The 20,369-nt window shown below is 38.7% G+C and overlaps 1 protein-coding gene across 2 annotated transcripts in view; it reads right to left on the reverse strand.

Annotated features, from left to right (window-relative positions):
- LOC136881978 (uncharacterized) overlaps nucleotides 1-19,638 on the reverse strand; it is a 46,374-nt gene extending 26,736 nt beyond the window's left edge. The window contains exons 1-4 of one of the 2 annotated variants that reach the window (XM_067154460.2): nucleotides 19,553-19,638; nucleotides 5,935-5,994; nucleotides 1,068-1,243; nucleotides 445-562 (exon numbers count right to left, since the gene is read on the reverse strand). The gene's annotated coding sequence lies outside the window, so the exon portion shown is untranslated. Of the gene's footprint in view, nucleotides 1-444; nucleotides 667-1,067; nucleotides 1,244-5,934; nucleotides 5,995-19,552 lie in introns of those variants that run through there. The other variant, XM_068229522.1, reaches the window with a different exon arrangement.
- Between the last annotated feature and the right edge of the window lie 731 nt (nucleotides 19,639-20,369).

Genomic DNA, 20,369 nt, shown 5'->3' on the forward strand with positions numbered 1-20,369 from the left:
TATTAACTTATTTGCTATAATTTCTGTTTAAAGTGCATGCACAGGATTTATTGTATCACTTTGAATTCATACATTAGTTTTAAACTTCAAGTTATAATAATAAAATATTGCTTTTAATTGCTTGTGTATGCAGTTGGTTACAGTAGTGTATGTCATGAAATGAACCCCAAAAATAATTTTCCTCTCTCCTCAAAAAGACTGATTTTTTGGTGACATCCTTATTCCAGGAAGCGTTAGATATTACACTATCCAAAATATGTGCTAAGTCTTCAATTTCTAGGAGTTTGCCCTCTGAATGCCAATGATACCTACCATAACCTTGGCAGAGAGGTTGATGATGTTAGGATTGTCTGAGGAAATGGTAGCAATATTCACCCAGTTCATAACATTGATAGAGAGATTGGTAATATTAGGATTGTCTGAGAAGATGGTAGCAATACTCACCCAGTCCATAACCTTGGTGGAAAGGTTGGTAATGTTGGGAATGCCTGAGAAGATGGCAGCTGTCAGGTCACTCAGAGATAGAGATGTCAAGCAGAACTTGTATGTTACATGGTTTCTCCTGAACAGAAAGGAAATCGACTAATCTTACTGTAACGAGAAACCAACATCTTTACCCATTAATGTACATGGTGCGTTACATACTTTTGTGGTACTGATAAACAGGGGCTCTCAGGACGAGATTTTTCTAGTATGTCAAGTAATTGTATATTTTGTAAATTTGGAAAAGACATAGAAAATAAAAGTGAAAGTTTAAAGTTTTATTGGTTTATTAAAATTCATAGGTACTTTAAAATTCTTGTTTAGTAATTTTCTATAATATTGTTTAATATGCCGAATAATCAATAAATGTTTTTAATGACACATTTTAATTAAATAATAATAAAGAAGCTTGGTACTTACTCTGCCTGTTTAGTAACTTTGTAATGATGGAAAACCTCACTCACTATACTGTTTCACAATAGCCCATGTGATAGTGGAGCTTAGATTTAGGTGAGCTCAAAGTGTTTAAAGACTGAGTTACAGAACTTTTTGATGTTATCAGTTACCTCATAAAAGTAATTTACCTGGTGTGTGCAGCATACAGTGTTGCAATATTGGCAATGACTGATGCAAACACAAGTATGGAGAAAGTAGACAACAAGATGTATCGATTGAACTCTTGCAAGTAGATTGCTTCTGATTCTTCAATTAGTTCAAAACTCTGGAGTGTGGAAGGAATGTCACATATATTCCATGGACCCTGAAAGAAATTTGAGAAATGTTTTGGGAGTATTAATGAATCAAATAAATCACACTACAAATGGACAGTATCCTACAAGGCCAAAATCTAATATTATAACTCAGTAATAAAAGCGGGAGGACTGTATGCTTCAGAGTGTCTTATTTTAAATATAAAAGGGGATCTGCAAAAGCTCAAGAATAAGGAAAGGAAGAGATTCTGAGGAAAATTCTGAGACTGTAAAAGACTACTGATGAGACTTGGAAGAAAAGGAGAAATAAGTACAAGTACACTGGAAAGATCACGGACACAATGCAGAAACAAAGGCTGAAATTGTATGAACAACTAGTAAGAATGGATGACCAGAATGATATTCAGATACATTATGGGATTAAAGGCCACCCCCAAGTCGGTAGAAGAGGTCAAGAGGAATGCGGAGGACTTTGGAATTATACTAGAGAAGATTCACAATAGACGAGAGTTCATAAGAAGGGTCAACAGTATAAAATCATATAAAGAGAAACCACTGAAAAGGAGATCCAAATGGATCATTTCCAAAGAGAGGAGAAGCAAAGGGATGAAGAGGTTTTGGAAAGAGAAGAGAAGAAAGGCCAAGAAGCCTTTTCTATGTATTCCATAGTCTGCCAAAAAAAAAAAAAAAAAAAAAAAAAAAAAAAAAAAAAAATCAGTGTTCACTTTACACAAATGTTGGAAATGATATCCATTATTGGCTATACATGGCTGAATTCAATTTTATTGGAAAACACTTCTGTTTCTTATGTTTTTAAGTCACCAAGTCGCTATGTGTGCATGGGAGGTCACAATACACTACAGATTTTGCTGCTCGCCGCATATGAAGGGTGGATCATGGGAGACTACTGGCAAAAATGAGTGCAATTGGACTAGACAAAAGAGTGACTGAATGTGTTCCTATATTTCTAGAAAATAGATCTCAGAGAATTAGAGTAGGCGAAGCTTTATCTGACCCTGTAATAATTAAGAGGGGAATTCCTCAAGGCAGTATTATCGGACCTTTATGTTTTCTTATATATATAAATGATATGAGTAAAGGAGTGGAATCGTAGGTAAGTCTTTTTGTGGATGATGTTATTCTCTATAGAGTAATAAATAAGTTACAAGATTGTGAGCAACTGCAGTGTGACCTCGAAAATATTGTGAGATGGACAGCAGGCAATGGTATGATGATAAACGGGGTTAAAAGTCAGGTTGTGAGTTACACAAATAGGAAAAGTCCTCTCAGTTTTAATTACTGCGTTGATGGGGTGAAAGTTCCTTTTGGGGATCATTGTAAGTATCTAGGTGTTAATATAAGGAAAGATCTTCATTAGGGTAATCACATAAACAGGATTGTAAATAAAGGGTACAGATCTCTTCACATAGTTATGAGGGTGTTTAGGGGTTGCAGTAAGGATGTAAAGGAGAGGGCATATAAGTCTCTGGTAAGACCCCAACTAGATTATGGTTTCAGTGTATGGGACCCTCACCAGGATTACCTGATTCAAGAACTGGAAAAAATCCAAAGAAAAGCAGCTCGATTTGTTGTGGGTGATTTCCTACAAAAGAGTAGCGTTACAAAAATGTTGCAAAGTTTGGGTTGGGAGGAATTGAGAGAAAGAAGAAGAGCTGCTCGACTAAGTGGTATGTTCCGAGCTGTCAGTGGAGAGAAGGCGTGGAATGACATTAGTAGACGAATAAGTTTGAGTGGCATTTATAAAAGTAGGAAAGATCACAATATGAAGATAAAGTTGGAATTCAAGAGGACAAATTGGGGCAAATATTCATTCATAGAAAGAGGAGTTAGGGATTGGAATAACTTACCAAGGAAGACGTTCAATAAATTTCCAATTTCTTTGAAATCATTTAGGAAAAGGCTAGGAAAACAACAGATAGGGAATCTGCCACCTGGGCAACTGCCCTAAATACAGATCAGTATTGATTGATTGATTGATTGATTGATTGATTGATTGATTGATTGATTGAAGTTGGGTGGAGTAAGGTCTGGCGAGCAAAAGGGCCATCACATGGAATTCGGGATGTGCTGATAGTAGCTGGTTGATGCATGTATCAATGATAATAGAGGGTATTGTGAACATTTCATGTAAAAAGGAGTTTCATGTATTATGCTGGTACATTCTGTTCCTGTGTGTTTCTCATGATTAATTGGATGTACTCACCACTACCCACTCAACCAACACCAGGGTTTTTAAAAATAAAATATTGCTAGACATGATGCTGTGAAAGCATCAATGGTAACATTGAAATATTGCTTTTAATTGCTTGCATTTGCAATTGGTTCTAGTAGTGTATGTCATGAAATGAACCCCAAAAATTATTTTCCTCTCTCTGGCCAGGAGATGTGTGGTAATTTGCAGTGCAGTGAAGGATGGGGGCGAAGGGATTGCCTGTGGACTGTAAGTAGGAACTGTCCTGGTGACTGCCTGGAAGTGAGAATGGGAAACCATGGAAAACCATTCTCATGACTGCCAATGGAGGGGTTTGAATCCACCTGCCTCCCGAATGCAGAGTTGCACCATTGCAATTTGCTTGGTGACTACCAATTGTTCTTCCTCTTTAAATAATAATCCACACCACACAAAACCACTGACAGTGGGTATTACACAAAACAAGAGATTATATTTAATAGACTTTTTGATTAATGCTTTGTGAAGCCAGACAAATTGTTATGAAAAATTGACATCTTCAAAGTCTTTGCTTTGCTTCCTCTGACCTTTGTTCCGCAGGTACTGGGTTTGATTCTTGGCTGCATCGGGCATTTTAACCTTCATTGGGTAATTCCTCAGGCTTGAGTACTGGGTGTGTATGCTATTTTTAACATCCTCATAAGCACACAGGTCACCAATAGGAGTCACTTGGAATGATCTACTCTAGGCCTCTCTGTAGGAGAAGCACCATTATTTTTACTGGAGGTCAGACATGCTCTGTAAACAAAATATCATTCAGACATGATACAGGCTTTTTGGTCTTATGCCGTGTCAAGAGAATGAGGTGAAATTCTTTACGTTTCACAGAGAACTTTGCTCCGTGTCTTCAGAAGAAACACCTCGACCATTCACGAGAAAGGCTTCTACAATAATGAAAGTTTGAATTGACTGATAGTAATAGAAGAGTAAGTGGTACGTTCATTTGTCACCACATGGCTCACCATACTCTGGTACAGTGCTGGCTAACCAGACAAATCAACAATAACTGAGCACGCCCTATCATCAGGTTATAATGTAATTTTCCAAGATGTTCGAGCTCTTACCCACACTAGACACTACAGGTCTAGGATTATACAGGAAGCTGTGAAAATACATAGAAGTCCTAACAATTTCAACAGGGATACTGGCTATGAGTTAAGTAATGCATGATTGTCAGCCATTAAGGATTTATGTAGGTAGTTCTCTTCCGTGTCCTTTTACTATTGTTATTTTGTTTTGGTGTTTTCCACATTCATATGTTCCACATCACCAGATGTTCCAGGCTTGTCTCAGTGCCTTACTTTCATAATGTGTGTACAGCTGTTACGATGGTGCTGTCAGTTTCCGCTTGGAATGCTAGCACCCTACCAGAGCACGGTGAGCCATATGGTGACAAATGAACATACCACTTACACTTCTATTACTAATAGCTAATTCAAACTTTCGTTATTGGAAAAGTCTTTCTCGTGGGCAGTCGAGATTTTTTTCTGAAGACGTGGAGTAAAGTTCTCTGCGAAATGTAAATAATTTCACCTAGTTTTCTTTTTTACTGAATACTAAATGATCTTAATAGTCTGACTCATTTGCTGAATGGTCAGCGTTGAGATCTTCGGTTCAGAGAGTCCCAGGTTCGATTCCTGGCTGGGTTGGGAGGATTTTAATCGCATCTGATTGTTAATTCTTCTGGCCTGAGGACTAAGCCGGCCCCGTGGTGTAGGGGTAGCATACCTGCCTCTTACCCGGAGGCCCCGGATTCGATTCCCGGCCAGGTCAGGGATTTTTTACCTGGACCTGAGGGCTGGTTCGAGGTCCACTCAGCCTACGTGATTAGAATTGAGGAGCTACCTGACGGTGAGATAGCAGCCCTGGTCTAGAAAGCCAAGAATAATGGCCGAGAGGATTCATCGTGCTGACGACACGACACCTCGTAATCTGCAGACCTTCGGAATGAGCAGCGGTTGCTTGGTAGGCCAAGGCCCTTCAAGGGCTGTAGTGCCATGGGGTTTGGTTTGGCCCGGGGACTGGGTGTTTCTGTTTGTCCCAACACTTTCCTCTTCATGTTCAGACAACACACTACACTACCAACTACCACAGAAGCATGCAATAGTAATTACATCCCTCAATATAGGGTTGGCATCAGGAAGTACATCCAGCCGTAAAACATGGCCAAATTCACATATGCGACACAGTTTACACCCACGACCCTATAGATCTTGGAAGAAGAAGAAGAAGAAGAAGGAGAAGAAGAAGGAGAAGAAGAAGAAGAAGAAGAAGAAGATTGTATGATCTTAATAACATTCAAGGGTTATAATTCCTACTTCAGTGCACTCATTGTTCTTGCTGCAACAACTTTTGTTGACAACAAGGAGAACTATCCTCAACCTGTCAGCCAGCTTTTTCAATATCTGAGAGAGACAGATTATATTAGCAGTTTGTAACTAGGCTTGAATTGTTAGGACATGAAATAAGTAACTAAAGGGGCAAACCTACCTGTATATCTGAAATCGATACATTTGAATTATTGATGGTCATCTTTCTTCGTCCTTGTACCTGGAAAAGAAAATTCTGTTGACAGAATAATGGATAACTTAAAATTTAAAGAGAGAGAAAAGAAAAAAAGTAATCAGAGTGCTTAAGTATCATCTGCAAGAATCTTAACTAACTCCTTACTCAGCTATTACTAAGGTTACAACAAGTAAAGTTTAGAGGAGAAGCAAGAAAATATGTTTACTATGTAGAAAATGACAATTTATGAATAAAAGCTTTTCCACAATCAGTATAAAAGTTGGCATTATATAAACCAAAAGTGTCCATTGTTTAAGCAACATAGTAATTATTTATAAGAAAAATCCATTTCTTGGCAGATCACAACACTGTGAGCATTCATACACAGATTTCATGGTAAAACCCATGGTACTTCTCGTGTAAATAGTCCAGTATAGGCAGTAAGTCATTTTTCTTGGCATCGCTAATGACTGGAATTTTTCCAAGAGGGTGTATGAATGGTATGTTGCTTATGGCTTTGTGAGATCATCCTTTTATAGAATATTGTGGTCCTTCCTCACCCCAATTTCACTGAATGAATGACTCGTTTTGACCAGTGGTATCTTAGCTGTCAAAACCTTTATCCACAGATCATCCTTTTTTAATATGTTGTTGTCCTTCTACTCCTCCATTTCAATGAATGAATGACCCGTTTTGATCAGTGAGCTGCTGAAATCTTTATCCGTAGATCATCCTTTTTTAATATGTCATGATCCTTCCACATTGCATTTCATTCAATGAATACGTCACTTTGATCAATGGTAACTTACCTGTTGAAATCTTTATCTGTGACTGGGTACTAATTTTAATAGGCAAAGTGTTTAAAAAATATGTTGCTTTCCTTAGTGAAGTCAAAAAATCCTTCTTTGTCATCAAAATAAGTTGAAATGTTGAGAAATTTAGATCATCTCTGGGAGTTCCTCCACAATCATTGTTGGGCAAACTTTCTTCCTCTTTTTGATTATGCTGAAGTTGTGATCACATGGCATTTAGGAGTGTCCAGATACTAAAAATGTAAAGTTGATGGTGTCAAAATAGTTTTTTTCCAACATGATACAGCAACACCATGCGAACAATATGATTCTTGTTTTGTCTGGTGCAGTTTTCACACCATATAGTCAAACTCCTCTTTGTAGTGATACCAGATGTCATAACTTTCAAAATACAAGAAGCAGTCTCATTTACCATTTTGTATGGTACTGGATTCGGTGATATTTTTGTGAGTGAAACTTCAATGACAGAACAGAGCAACAATATCAAAGTAGGTAATGATTTCAAGAAACCTGTGCGTTAATGTCCATGAGTGATTTATGTAATTTCCCAGGCCAAGTATCATGGACTCAATGCAAGTGCCTAATTCTGCCAATCATAGTACCTAAACCATTCTATTGATTGATTTACTGTAATTTTCATTTCTTAATAATGTGAATGTTTGTCAATATGGATCATGATGAAGTTTATATCGTACTATTGACTTACTGTTCATTCAATGCTGTCAGCCTGACCATTTATGGTTCTTTCCAAGAAAAACAAAAATTTGATATTTTAGTGACTTATTGTTTTCTCCATGTCAGCGCCTCAATTATGTATAAACTAATAGTAATTTTGGAAAATACACAGACCTGTTATTGTGAAACTGCATTATACAAGGTGGAATCCAAACATTTTGGGACTTGGCATATAGCTTATTACTGTGAATGATTTGACTGTGTAAAGATGAAGTGACTCTTTTTTCCTATGTTCTCAGACTTTTAACACTTGTATTCATGTTGATATTTTAGTCTCTTACCATTTCCTGTGTCATCCATCTTCCTTCTTATCCAACACTTCTCACATCAAGACAGAAGATCTGTCAAGATCAGGGGCATATTCTCAGGGTGTGTAAGTTGTGCATTAATGTCCAAATAAGATAAAAAATTACCTTATTTTATTTCATTTATTTAACTGTAATGTTACGTTATAGTGCGTTTTCTTTTATTATCATTTGTTGTTCCAATCCATATACTACAGTTATTCTCAGCACCGTCCGGACCTGTCTGCCACGCCGCCAAAGTGTTGGTTCTGTTTCCAGTGAGTCAGCAGCTTAACTCCCTGGAATCGCATATGTGTGCGCACGTTATCACTCCACTTGCCTTGTGCTTGCTAAACCTGACCAAGGCATTGTGTTAGTTTCCAACACTTTGTGTTGACTTTTATTTTTGAGTTCCACGTGAGTGTATTATTGTTTCCACGAATAAGTCAGAGTTTTTTATAACAATCTGCTTTACGTTGCACCGATACATATAGGTCTTATGGCAGTGATGGGATAGGATAGGGCTAGGTTTGTGTGAGAAGAAAGCGACCATGATCTTAATTAGGATACAACACAAGCTTTTGGCTGGTGTGAAAATGGGAAACCATGGAAAACCATTTTCAAGGCTGCTGACGGTGGGGTTCGGACCCACTATATCTTGAATGCAGGCTCACAGCTGTACGCCCCTAACCACATGGCCAGTTGTTGTGTAGTCGGAGGTTTAAATTTTTAGTATGGAGTAAAAGCATAGTAAAACAATTATTAAACACTAGTTTCCCATCTCTTTTATATTGTGAAAAGAAACAAATGATTGACTGTGGCTTACCATGCCCAGCCATTTTCAGGGCTGCTGTTGGTAGTTTGTTAATTTTCTGTACTTTAGTTTTGCAATATTATATTATTACAGTACATAAAATTTGACAATGGTGAAGTGACTGAATTGGCCTAAGTAGGCCTAATATTTCACCTTTGAAAGGAAATCGTAATTCTCTACAGAATTTCTCTTTCTTCTCCATGTCTTTCTATTACGTTAATTCATTTTGTGATCTGAATAACAAAAGAAACAGGGAGTATGGCAGTAGGTGATGTATGGACTTATTTCTAATCCATTAATTTTATCTACTGTGTTCGGCTCCTGGTGACATGGGTCCCAGATTCGATTCCCGGCAGGGTCGAGAATTTTAACCATCATAGGTTAATTTCGCTGGCACAGGAGCTGGGTGTATGTGTTGTCTTCATCATCATTTCATCCTCATCATGTTGCGCAGGTCGCCTATGGGAGTCAAATCAAAAGAGCTGTAGGCCTACGCCATTTCATTATTTTTCATCTACCGTATAACAATGCCTGAACTTCTGACCCAGGAAACACTATTGGTCAAGATGACGCTTCAATTTGCTTTGATGCCAATTCTCCTGTTGAAGCTGGAAGCAGAAATAGCTCACTGAAGCCTGAGAACAAATGGATGTAGAAGGACTGCATTTGATGAAGAGAGAGCCCATCTATATGAAGAAATTGAGATTTTCCTTGTCCTTTTGTGTTTTCCTGTTTGTCCTTGTCTCCTCTTCTTGATGCAACATCTTTCCACCCTGACCTACCATTGTTTTTATCCTATCCATATGGCTTCAGCAGTCACTTGTCATTTCCATTACTAATACGAGGACTGGGGCAAAAGTCATGGCAACTATTTTTTTCTTGTAGGTATGTGAACGGATCACAAACGTGTATGTGTCATGTGGAAGTTCTCTAGGCATAGTGTGTATGCAGAACAACAGATGGATCTGTTATAGCTGGTAGTAGCGCAGCGAGGGCTGTGAAATCAGTCAGTTGGTGAGTGTCGTGCGAGATGCACGTAACCCGTGTTGAGCAGCACGCTTACATCAAAATAGCCGTTCTCCGAGGGAGAAATACGACGGAATGTCACAGTGAATTAGTGGAAGCCCTTGGGATAATGCCCTACCATACCATACAGTAGCACGGTGGGTAGGAAAGTTTCAACAAGGACGTGTGTCAACCAGTGATGAGCAACGTTTGGGACAACCTGTCAGTGTGCGGACCGAAGTGACACGTGCCGTCATCGAGCAGCTCCTGGATGAAGACAGACGATGGACGCTACTGGAGATAGAGAGGGCAAGTGGCATCGAGAAATGCACCGTCCACAGGGTATTGCGTAATGGTCGGAGGAGCTATACCAAATGAATGGAGAGTTGCTATAGTAGCCCCTGTATATAAAGGAAAGGGTGATAGGCATAAAGCTGAAAATTACAGGCCAGTAAGTTTGACATGCATTGTATGTAAGCTTTGGGAAAACATTCTTTCTGATTATATTAGACATGTTTGCAAAATTAATAATTGGTTTGACAGAAGGCAGTTTGGGTTTAGGAAAGGTTATTCCATTGAAGCCCAACTTGTAGGATTCCAGCAAGATATAGCAGATATCCTGAATTCAGGAGGTCAGTTGGACTGTATTGCAATTGACTTATCTAAGGCATTTGATAGGGTAGATCATGGGAAACTACTGGCAAAAATGAGTGCAAACGGACTTGACAAACGAGTGACTGAATGGGTGGCTCTGTTTCTAGAAAATAGAACTCAGAGAATTAGAGTAGGTGAAGCTTTATCTGTCCCTGTAAAAATTAAGAGGGGAATTCCTCAAGGCAGTATTATTGGACCTTTCTGTTTTCTTATATATATCAATGATATGTGTAAAGAAGTGGAATCAGAGATAAGGTTTTTTGCAGATGATGTTATTCTGTACAGAGTAATAAATAAGTTACAAGATTGTGAGCAACTGCAAAATGACCTCGATAATGTTGTGAGATGGACAGTAGGCAATGGTGTGATGATAAATGGGGATAAAAGTCAGGTTGTGAGTTTCACAAATAGGAAAAGTCCTGTCAGTTTTAATTACTGCGTTGATGGGGTGAAAGTTCCCTTTGGGGATCATTGTAAATACCTAGGTATAAATATAAGGAAAGATCTTCATTGGGGTAATCACATAAATATGATTGTAAATAAAGGGTACAGATCTCTGCACATGGTTATGAGAGTATTTAGGGGTTGTAGTAAGGATGTAAAGGAGAGAGCATATTTGTCTCCGGTGAGACCTCAACTTGAGTATGGTTCCAGTGTATGGGACCCTTACCAGCATTACTTGATTCAAGAACTGGAAAAAAATCCAAAGAAAAGCAGCTCAATTTGTTCTGGGCGATTTCCAACAAAAGAGTAGCATTACAAAAATGTTGCAAAGTTTGGGCTGGGAAGACTTGGTAGAAAGGAGACGAGCTGCTCGACTGAGTGGTATTTTCCAAGCTGTCAGTGGAGAGATGGCATGGGAGGACATCAGTAGATGAATAAGTTTGGATGGTGTCTTTAAAAGTAGGAAAGATCACAATATGAAGATAAGTTGGAATTCAAGAGGACAAATTGGGGCAAATATTCGTTTATAGGAAGGGGAGTTAGGGATTGAAATAACTTACCAATGAAGATGTTCAATAAATTTCCAGTTTCTTTGCAATCATTTAAGAAAAGGCTAGAAAAACAACAGATAGGGAATCTGCCAGCTGGGTGACTGCCCTAAATGCAGAGTAGTGATTGATTGATTGATTGTAAGTATCTAGGTGTTAACATAAGGAAAGATCTCATCACATAATCACATAAAAGGGATTGTAAATAAAGGGTACAGATCTCTGCACATGGTTATGAGGGTGTTTAGGGGTTGTAGTAAGGATGTAAAAGAGAGGGCATATAAGTCTCTGGTAAGACCCCAACTAGAGTATGGTTCCAGTGTATGGGACCCTCACCAGGATTACCTGTTTCAAGAACTGGAAAAAAAAATTCAAAGAAAAGCAGCTCAATTTGTTCTGGGTGATTTCCAACAAAAGAGTAGCGTTACAAAAATGTTGCAAAGTTTGGGCTGCGAAGAATTGGGAGAAAGAAGAAGAGCTGCTCGACTAAGTGGTATGTTCTGAGCTGTCAGCGGAGAGATGGCGTGGAATGACGTTAGTAGACGAATAAGTTTGAGTGGCTCTTATAAAAGTAGGAAAGATCACAATATGAAGATAAAGTTGGAATTCAAGAGGACAAACTGGGGCAAATATTCATTTATAGGAAGGGGAGTTATTGATTGGAATAACTTACCATGGGAGATGTTCAATGAATTTCCAATTTCTTTGAAATCATTTAGGAAAAGGCTAGGAAAACAACAGATAGGGAATCTGCCATCTGGGCGAGTGCCCTAAATGCAGATCAGTATTGATTGATTGATTGATTGATTGATTGATTGATTGATTGATTGATTGATTGATTGAGCTGCAACTGCGCAAAATCGCATCGCGGTGGGTACCGCATGCACTGACGGAAGTTCAAAAGTGGGTGCGCTATGCAATATGCTCCGACCACCTTGCACGCTGGCAACAGGACGGCGATCAATTCTTTTCACGAAGAATCGCCATCGATGAATGTTGGGCCAGGGCATACGAACCAGAACTGAAATGTCAGTCCGCGGTGTGGCGACATGCTGGATCACAAGGAGGCTGAAGGTCCGTCAGAATCCTTCCCCAGTCAAATTGATGGTGATCGTCGCGTATGACGCCAGGGGTGTCATTGTTTGCCACTTTGTTCCACATGGCAGAACAGTGGCCGTACAGTACTACAGGGACTTCCTGGTGCGACAGGTACGACGTGGCGTTCGGGAGAAACGTCCGGATCTTGTGGATAGTTCAATAATCGTGCACGACAATGCAAAACCACATAAAGCAGAGTGTGTAGGGCAGCTACTGCGACGTTGGGGATGGGAATAATTGGAGCACCCACCGTACTCTCCCAACATTTCGCCCTGTGACTTTGATCTCATTCGAAAGTTTAAGGAATCACTACGTGGTAAGCGGTTTGCATTGCTAATGCTGTGCGCCAACAGGTGACCCGATTCACACATGGTGCGGCAAATGCTGAGGCAGATGGTATTCAGCGCCTCCCACATTGTTGGCAGCGTGTGGTGTCCGTAGCAGGGGACTACTTTGCTGATCTTTAGGCCCAGGTTTGTCATGTCAACTTTATGTGTACTGTGTTGTCATTCTTTTGCACCGGGAAGGCCACATTGCCCTATATACTACCGTAATAAATAAGTGTGTTACGATATTTCAGTGCTATTCATTGTCCACACATGTAGTTAACACATTGTCCTTTCGTCTGTGTATGTCACATTTTCCAACCTGTTCCAGGTGAGTTTATAGGCGTTCTGTAATTTTGAGATCCTCTCCTTATTTGCTTCACGATCCAAGCCTGATGGATAAATTACTTCTCCTAGGTGCTTGAATTTATTCACTTGATTAATTTTGCAACATTTAGTCTTTAGAGGTTTCCCATCTAGATAACCAGTGGATCCTTCCATGTACTGGGATTTTTCGTACGATATTTGGAGCCCAGTCTTTGTTGCAGTTTCATGTGTGCTGAGTGGACTGAATAGCTCAGTAGTTGCTGTTGCTGGTCCCAAGCCTGGAGAAAGGAGGAGGGTTGGCTTAAAGCCGTAAAGTAACTGCCAGGAAACATCTTAGGGCAACCTCCAAGGCTCAGTACCTTAGTTGTCACATAGAGATTGATTACGATTAATCTCCCCAGTACTTTCAACTTATCATTATTATTATTATTATTATTATTATTATTATTATTATTGCCCGACTTCTGACTGAATGGTTAGTACTCACCTTCGGTTCAAAGGGTTCTGGGTCCGATTCCATACCGGGCCAGGGCTTTTAATTGTGTATGGTTAATTCCTCTGGCTCAGAAACTGGGTATTTGTATGTCTTAGTAATAGTGAATACATCCCTCCACAGAATTTTGGCGTCAGGAAGGGCATCCGTCCGTAAAACTGGACCAAATCCACTTGACGTGCTGACTCCAATTAATTTATTTAAGGCCAGGAAGAAGAAGATTATAACTATTATACCTGCATAGCTAACATTTCTAACATTGTTTCACAGCTTATGGCCGTAATTACAGAAATCTTCGCTACACGTTCAGTCTTTCCTGGAACAATACATTTTAAGAATACTGTACGGTACTTTGTTGCTACAGAAACATGGATTTTAATAATATTCATTTCTAAGATAATGAAATTTTTATCCTTGTCATGCATTCATGGAATAGGGTGACCATATGGAAATAGATAAAAATGAGGACAAAATTATTTAAAAAGGAGGATAACACCATAAAAAGAGGACGAAAATCCTCTGTTGTGAGTCTGGATTTAGACATACTGTATATTTTAATTTTTACATACGTACACAAAATTTACCCAATCCACACCTACAGTAAATTCTTACAAAATTTAAACAATGAAACTAATTTACACGCCTTCCTGGTACTTTTCTGAAGATTCAGTTGCTTTCAGAAGTTTTGACAAAAAGATACATGTAAATTTCTTTAGTTTATAATGAACCATTAAGAGTATTTCCACAGATTCTAATTTGAAACGATTCCTATTATCAGTCCATTGTGCTGAGATCAATGAAAATAGTCTTTCTACATTTGCATTGTGCCCTGGTATAGAAAAACGTATTCTGCAAGTTTTAATATCTCTGAACTAAACTGAATTACGTGAATTGAAATACTTTGCCCATTTCTGACTCAAGATGACTTGTTAAATTCAGGGTCATTACCGGTACTGCTCTCATTCAGGAAATTGCAGATCTGATCAAAAGATTTCACAGACTTAGCTTGTAAATATAGAATACATTTTTCAACATCACAATAATGAATATAACATTTCAGCGCCATCCATTTAAACAGGCTTCCTTCAAATCCCGGTAATCTCCTGTCGCTTGTCACATTGTCAGTAGACATACGATACATTAACAACATAGCAGTGTTCTGACGGGATGTTGCTGAGAGAGAGAGAGAGAGAGAGAGAGAGAGAGAGAGAGAGAGAGAGAGAGAGAGAGAGAATTGAATTGAATTGAATTGAATTGAATTTATTGATCATGATTTACATGCCACTGAGACTGAAAAGTCCCTTTATGCAGCGTCTTCTTATAATAGAGAGAGAGAGAGAGCATGCAATATACAGAGTGGTAAATACAGGGTTTTCACTCAAAGTGGGGCCGGCACAGCGCAGCGGGTAGATGGCGAGCTGAAGGTCAGACGAGCGCATGACAATTGTCTGATCTTAGGGCCGGGAGACCGCCCGTATATGAATCGCATGTAAATAACAAGCACACCTAATAACTCATAATCAAAGTAAAATAATTTCTCACCTTGTCTCAGAAGATATTGAAAATTACTCCACCTGCATCTACACGTTTCTGGCTTCATCTAAGGAAATTTTCATTCATATGCATTAGTTCATCTACCGACATAGCTTCAATTCCTCTCGTGATATTTTGTTTGAGTCTATCTGGAGTGTGACTGTTTGTTTCATAAAACTTATTTTTTAATTTTCTCCATACATAAAAATCGCAAAACCGCAAGATCTGGGGATCTTGCGGGCCACAGTGGTTTAATTACCCTCTTGTCGAAAATTTCCTCAATTAAACTTAATGACTCGTTAGCCGTATGCGCGGTTGCCGAGTCTTGCTGTAAATATTCAGATTAGCATTCATTGTCCGTCAATTGTTAAAAAATGGTACGAGAATATCATCCCTACATCTCTGCCCAGTGATTGTGGTTTCAATAACTTTAGGTCCTATTATCCTGCCTGCAGTTACTGCCGCCAACACTCCCATTTTCACACTCTACATGAACTCAAACAAAATATCACGAGAGAAACCGAGGCCGTCTTTGTAGATGAACTAATGCGTAGGAATAAAAATTTCCTTAGATGAAGCCAGAAATGTGTAGATGTAGGTGGAGGATATTTTCAATACCTTCTGTGACAAGGTGAGAAATTATTTTATTTCGATTATGCGTTATAATATGTGCTTGTTATTTACATGTGATTCATACGGGCGCTCACCCGGCCCCGAGCTCAGCGAGTTGCCTTGTGCTCGTCTGTCCGCTGCGCTGCGTCGGCCCCACTTTGACTGAAAGACGCTGTAGCGTTTATTATCACAATGCAAGGCATGCATGGTACAATCGCATGCACTGTTGTCTATATCCATCAATCTATATTCATATCCATATCTATATATCGATACGATATCGACGAGGCCGTCGCGTGCCGTTAATGAAGAATAGTTGTAAAAATGAGCAAATAGGGAGCCATTTCCGGGCCACCTACCACCAGCAACAGAACCCTTTGTTTAATTTACATTGTCGTGTTCGATGATTTCATTTAATATACCTGCGCCTTCACTTCACGTAGCCTGATTTTGATCATTGTGCACTTCAATACAGTCAGTTTTCTGATGAATGCAGTGACATTTATGCTTTTCAAATAGAAGTAGCCTATTTCGAGTTTCAATGCCGAAAAGTACCAAAACCATAGATTTTATTGAATAACTCTTAAACTGCAAACTTTTTAACATAAATACTTTGCGCAGTATTGTATTTATTCTGTCTGAAAGTAATAAAAGCGCCAAAATGAATTTTCAATTGAAATTTTACACTCTGAAATGTTTTCTTCCCTCCTGCAAATTTTATTTTTGTATTTGGTCTCTTTTGGAAATAAGCTTCCCAGTTTGGTTCAGTTTTGTCTTTTTAATGTTCACTTAAATAATAATAATAATAATAATAATAATAATAATAATAATAATAATAATAATAATAATAATAATAATAATAATAATAATAATAATATCACTGCGGGCAGCCCAGTACTTGCCTCCGTAGAATACACGAGACGACACAATCATGTCTCGGGAATTATACACCAGGCACTTGCTCAGGGAAACCAATTAATTCAGGAGCGTATCCCTTATTACAAGTACCATCCGACACCACTCCTGGAGAACGAGTCGATTAAGCTTTATTGGGACACTGCTGTAGTGACAGACAAAACAGTCAACTAAAACAGACCAGACATCATACTGGTAAACAAGAAAACTGAGGCAACTTTTGTTATTGACATCGCTATCCCCAATGACACCAACATTGACAGGAAATACCATGAGAAAATCTACAAGTACAAAGAACTTGCAGAAGAGATCAAGAGGATCTGGAAGATGAAACTGGTACGGATAGTCCTTGTGATTCTATCAGTCAACGGCCTCATTCCACACACACTTCACAAGAGTCTGCAAGAACTGGGTCTTCCACTGAACATCTACAAAATTATGCAACATTCTGTCCTCCTGTCAACGTGCAACATTGTGCGATCGTTCCTCTCACAAGAATGAAGACCCCGTGATCTAGAGTTTTGTATATACCTGTACATCAATATTTGTGTTATGTGTAAATACTTCAATTATTGGAGGGCACTTGGTGCATCCCGTGCCCTATTACTAACCATATTGCCTGTGGAGGAGTGTATTAATATTATTATTATTATTATTATTATTATTATTATTATTATTATTATTATTATTATTATTATTATTATTATTTAATAATAATTTAATAATAATTTAATAATTTAATAATAATATTTAATAATAATAATAATAATAATAATAATAATAATAATAATAATAATAATAATAATAATAATAATTCCGACCAGAAGCTAATATGCCAATGAGTGTCTGATATTGACACAAAAAACGACTCACGGACAAAGTGGAGGTCCAGGAGAAAAATATATTACGGAAGATATTGTGACCAGTCATAGAAAAGGACGAATATAGAAAGCGACCTAACGAGTAATACAGATAGACTGAAAATATCAGAGACGTGGTATATAATACCATTTCTAGCCGATGAGGGTGGGCGGCATCTGCCATGTGTAGGTAACTGCGTGTTATTGTGGTGGAGGATAGTGTTATGTGTCGTGTGTGAGTGGCAGGGATGTTTTTGCAATGGGGTAAGAAACGCATTGGAACTACAGTATAGAACTGCAAGGTCAGTGGAACGATCTTAGGGTGAAAGAAAAATATGAATGGAGAAGGGTCGTTGGACTTCCTGATTTCCTAACAGATGCTGCAGCATAGTCCGAGCAGTAAACAAAATGAAACTCCCGCAACTGAAGCAACGTTAACCACAGTCTACATAATCTTCATTACGAATAATACAGTAATAATAATAATAATAATAATAATAATAATAATAATAATAATAGTCATGAAACAAATTAGAGGGTAAGAAATTGTTTTGTTTTATACTACACGTGCATTCTGGATAAGTCATAATATAAAAATAGGGTTTGCCTAGTAGCTCTCAGCACATAGAGCAAGATAATTAGTAGTAATATCGACGGCTAAGAATGAGAGGGTAAAAACAAAATATTAAGACACAATTCTGCCAGAGCATTTTGGTTAAGCCTGGTTTCGATTAAGCGGGGTTCTATTGCATTAATAATAATAATAATAATAATAATAATAATAATAATAATAATAATAATAATAATAATAATAATACGTCCCACTAGCAAATTTTACGGTTTTCGGAGATGGAGGAGCGGAACTATGTTTTCAGGTGTTCTTTTTCGTCCCAGTAAATCTCTCAACATAATGCTAGCCTATGTGAGCACATTCAAATACCACCGGATTGATTCGGCAATAATAATAATAATAATAATAATAATAATAATAATAATAATAATAATAATAATAATAATAATAATAATAATAATAATAATAATAGCCACCTCTGTGGTGTAGTGGTTAGCGTGATTAGCTGCCATCCCCGGAGGCCCGGGTTCGATTCCTGACTCTGCCACGAAATTTGAAAAGTGGTACGAGGGCTGGAACGGGGTCCACTCAGCCTCGGGAGGTCAACTGAGTAGAGGTGGGTTCGATTCCCATCTCAGCCATCCTGGAAGTGGTTTTCCGTGGTTTCCCACTTCTCCTCCAGGCGAATGCCGGGATGGTACCTAACTTAAGGCCACGGCCGCTTCCTTCCGTCTTCCTTGCCTATCCCTTCCAATCTTCCCATCCCTCCACAAGGCCCCTGTTCAGCATAGCAGGTGCGGCCGCCTAGGCGAGGTACTGGTCATACTCCTCAGTTGTATTCCCCGACCAAGAGTCTGAAGCTCCAGGACACTGCCCTTGAGGCGGTAGAGGTGGGATCCCTCGCGAAGTCCGAGGGAAAAACCGAACCTGGAGGGTAAACAGATGATGATAATAATAATAATAATAATAATAATAATAATAATAATAATAATAATAATAATAATGGTCTTAAGTCTCACTAACTACCGTTTTACGGTTTTCGAATAAGCCGAGGTACTGCAGTTTTATCTCACAGGAGTTCTATAAAGTGCCGGTAGATCTGTGGACACGAGGCTGACGTATCTGAGCACCTTCACATACCACCGGACTCAGCCGGGATCTAACGTACCAACTTGGGCTCAAAACTGTCTCAGCCACTCATCCCAGTACGCCATTTTTATGGGCTCGAGGGGTGAGGGATGCATTTAATTGCATTTAATGAATTTCTCCAGGCAATAAAGGCTAGAAAAGAGACACAACAAATAAATACTGCAGATGACTTTCCAAAAGATCAAAGATCAAAGATTAATAATAAAGAAATTTAATAAATCACACATGTAGGCTTATCGCATAACTATAATCATTTCTAAGGTGTTGGTATTTTTAATTAATTAAAAGGACATACTTACGTAGTCATTAGTTCCTCTTTTAATTCCGAAATGGACACTGGGAGAAATTTTCGATTACTAAAAGTTCAAGGCTTGCGAGTGATATTTGTTCTAAATTTTCAATATTAAACTCTTAGAAACCTACCTGTAAACTTCCCAGCACTTCTACTCCAGTCGCGACGTCTGAAGCGAATGGATCTCTTCGTCCATGACACCTCCTCACGGCGTTTCAGAGTATGCGTCGTGGCGCCCAATACTTTGAGTGGGGCGGAGCGACTGATTTGCATCACATCTCTTCTGTTCGCCTTGCGCAATCCAAACAGCAGGTTCTTCCCACCCTAGGCTGTTTCTTAGCTGGGTTATTAGCAGAGCCAGAATATTTAGGAAGTAATAGGTTAAAATGGAAACTAATTTGTTTATTAGGAAGTGCCGTCGAGCCTCTTTTTCCGTTATGTAGCAAGAGTAACATAAATTATAGGGGTTTTGATGGGCCGTACCCCTAATGCTTATGCAAAACTCATAGCATAACTGTTCTGCAGGCAAGAGTATAGGGTCCTACTTGTTACTCGCTTCAGTAAGTTGGGATTCTAACCTATTACAACTCCTTTGTGAGATCATTTTACTCATGGAAAGGCATGTTGTTTTCATTTTAGGTGACGGTAATTGATTATTTTATGCTATTTCCCATTCTTTATTTAATACCGACAAGCATCATTGTTAAATTCGGTTGCAAGTAGTCGAAAATATTGGAAATGTATGGAAAAGTTATGTGGACTTTCCTGTTGGTGACCCTTCTTACAGACTTCCTATTAATAACTTCACGGTTAATACAAATTTACCGTCTTTAGAGTGTAGTGTCCGGTTCCTTGGCTGAATGGTCAGCATAGTGGCGTTCGGTTCAGAGGGCCCCGGGTTCGATTCGCGGTTGGTTCGGGGATTTTAACTGCATAAGGTTACTTCCT

Source organism: Anabrus simplex, chromosome 1 (genome assembly GCF_040414725.1).
Source record: "Anabrus simplex isolate iqAnaSimp1 chromosome 1, ASM4041472v1, whole genome shotgun sequence".
Lineage (NCBI taxonomy): Eukaryota > Metazoa > Arthropoda > Insecta > Orthoptera > Tettigoniidae > Anabrus > Anabrus simplex.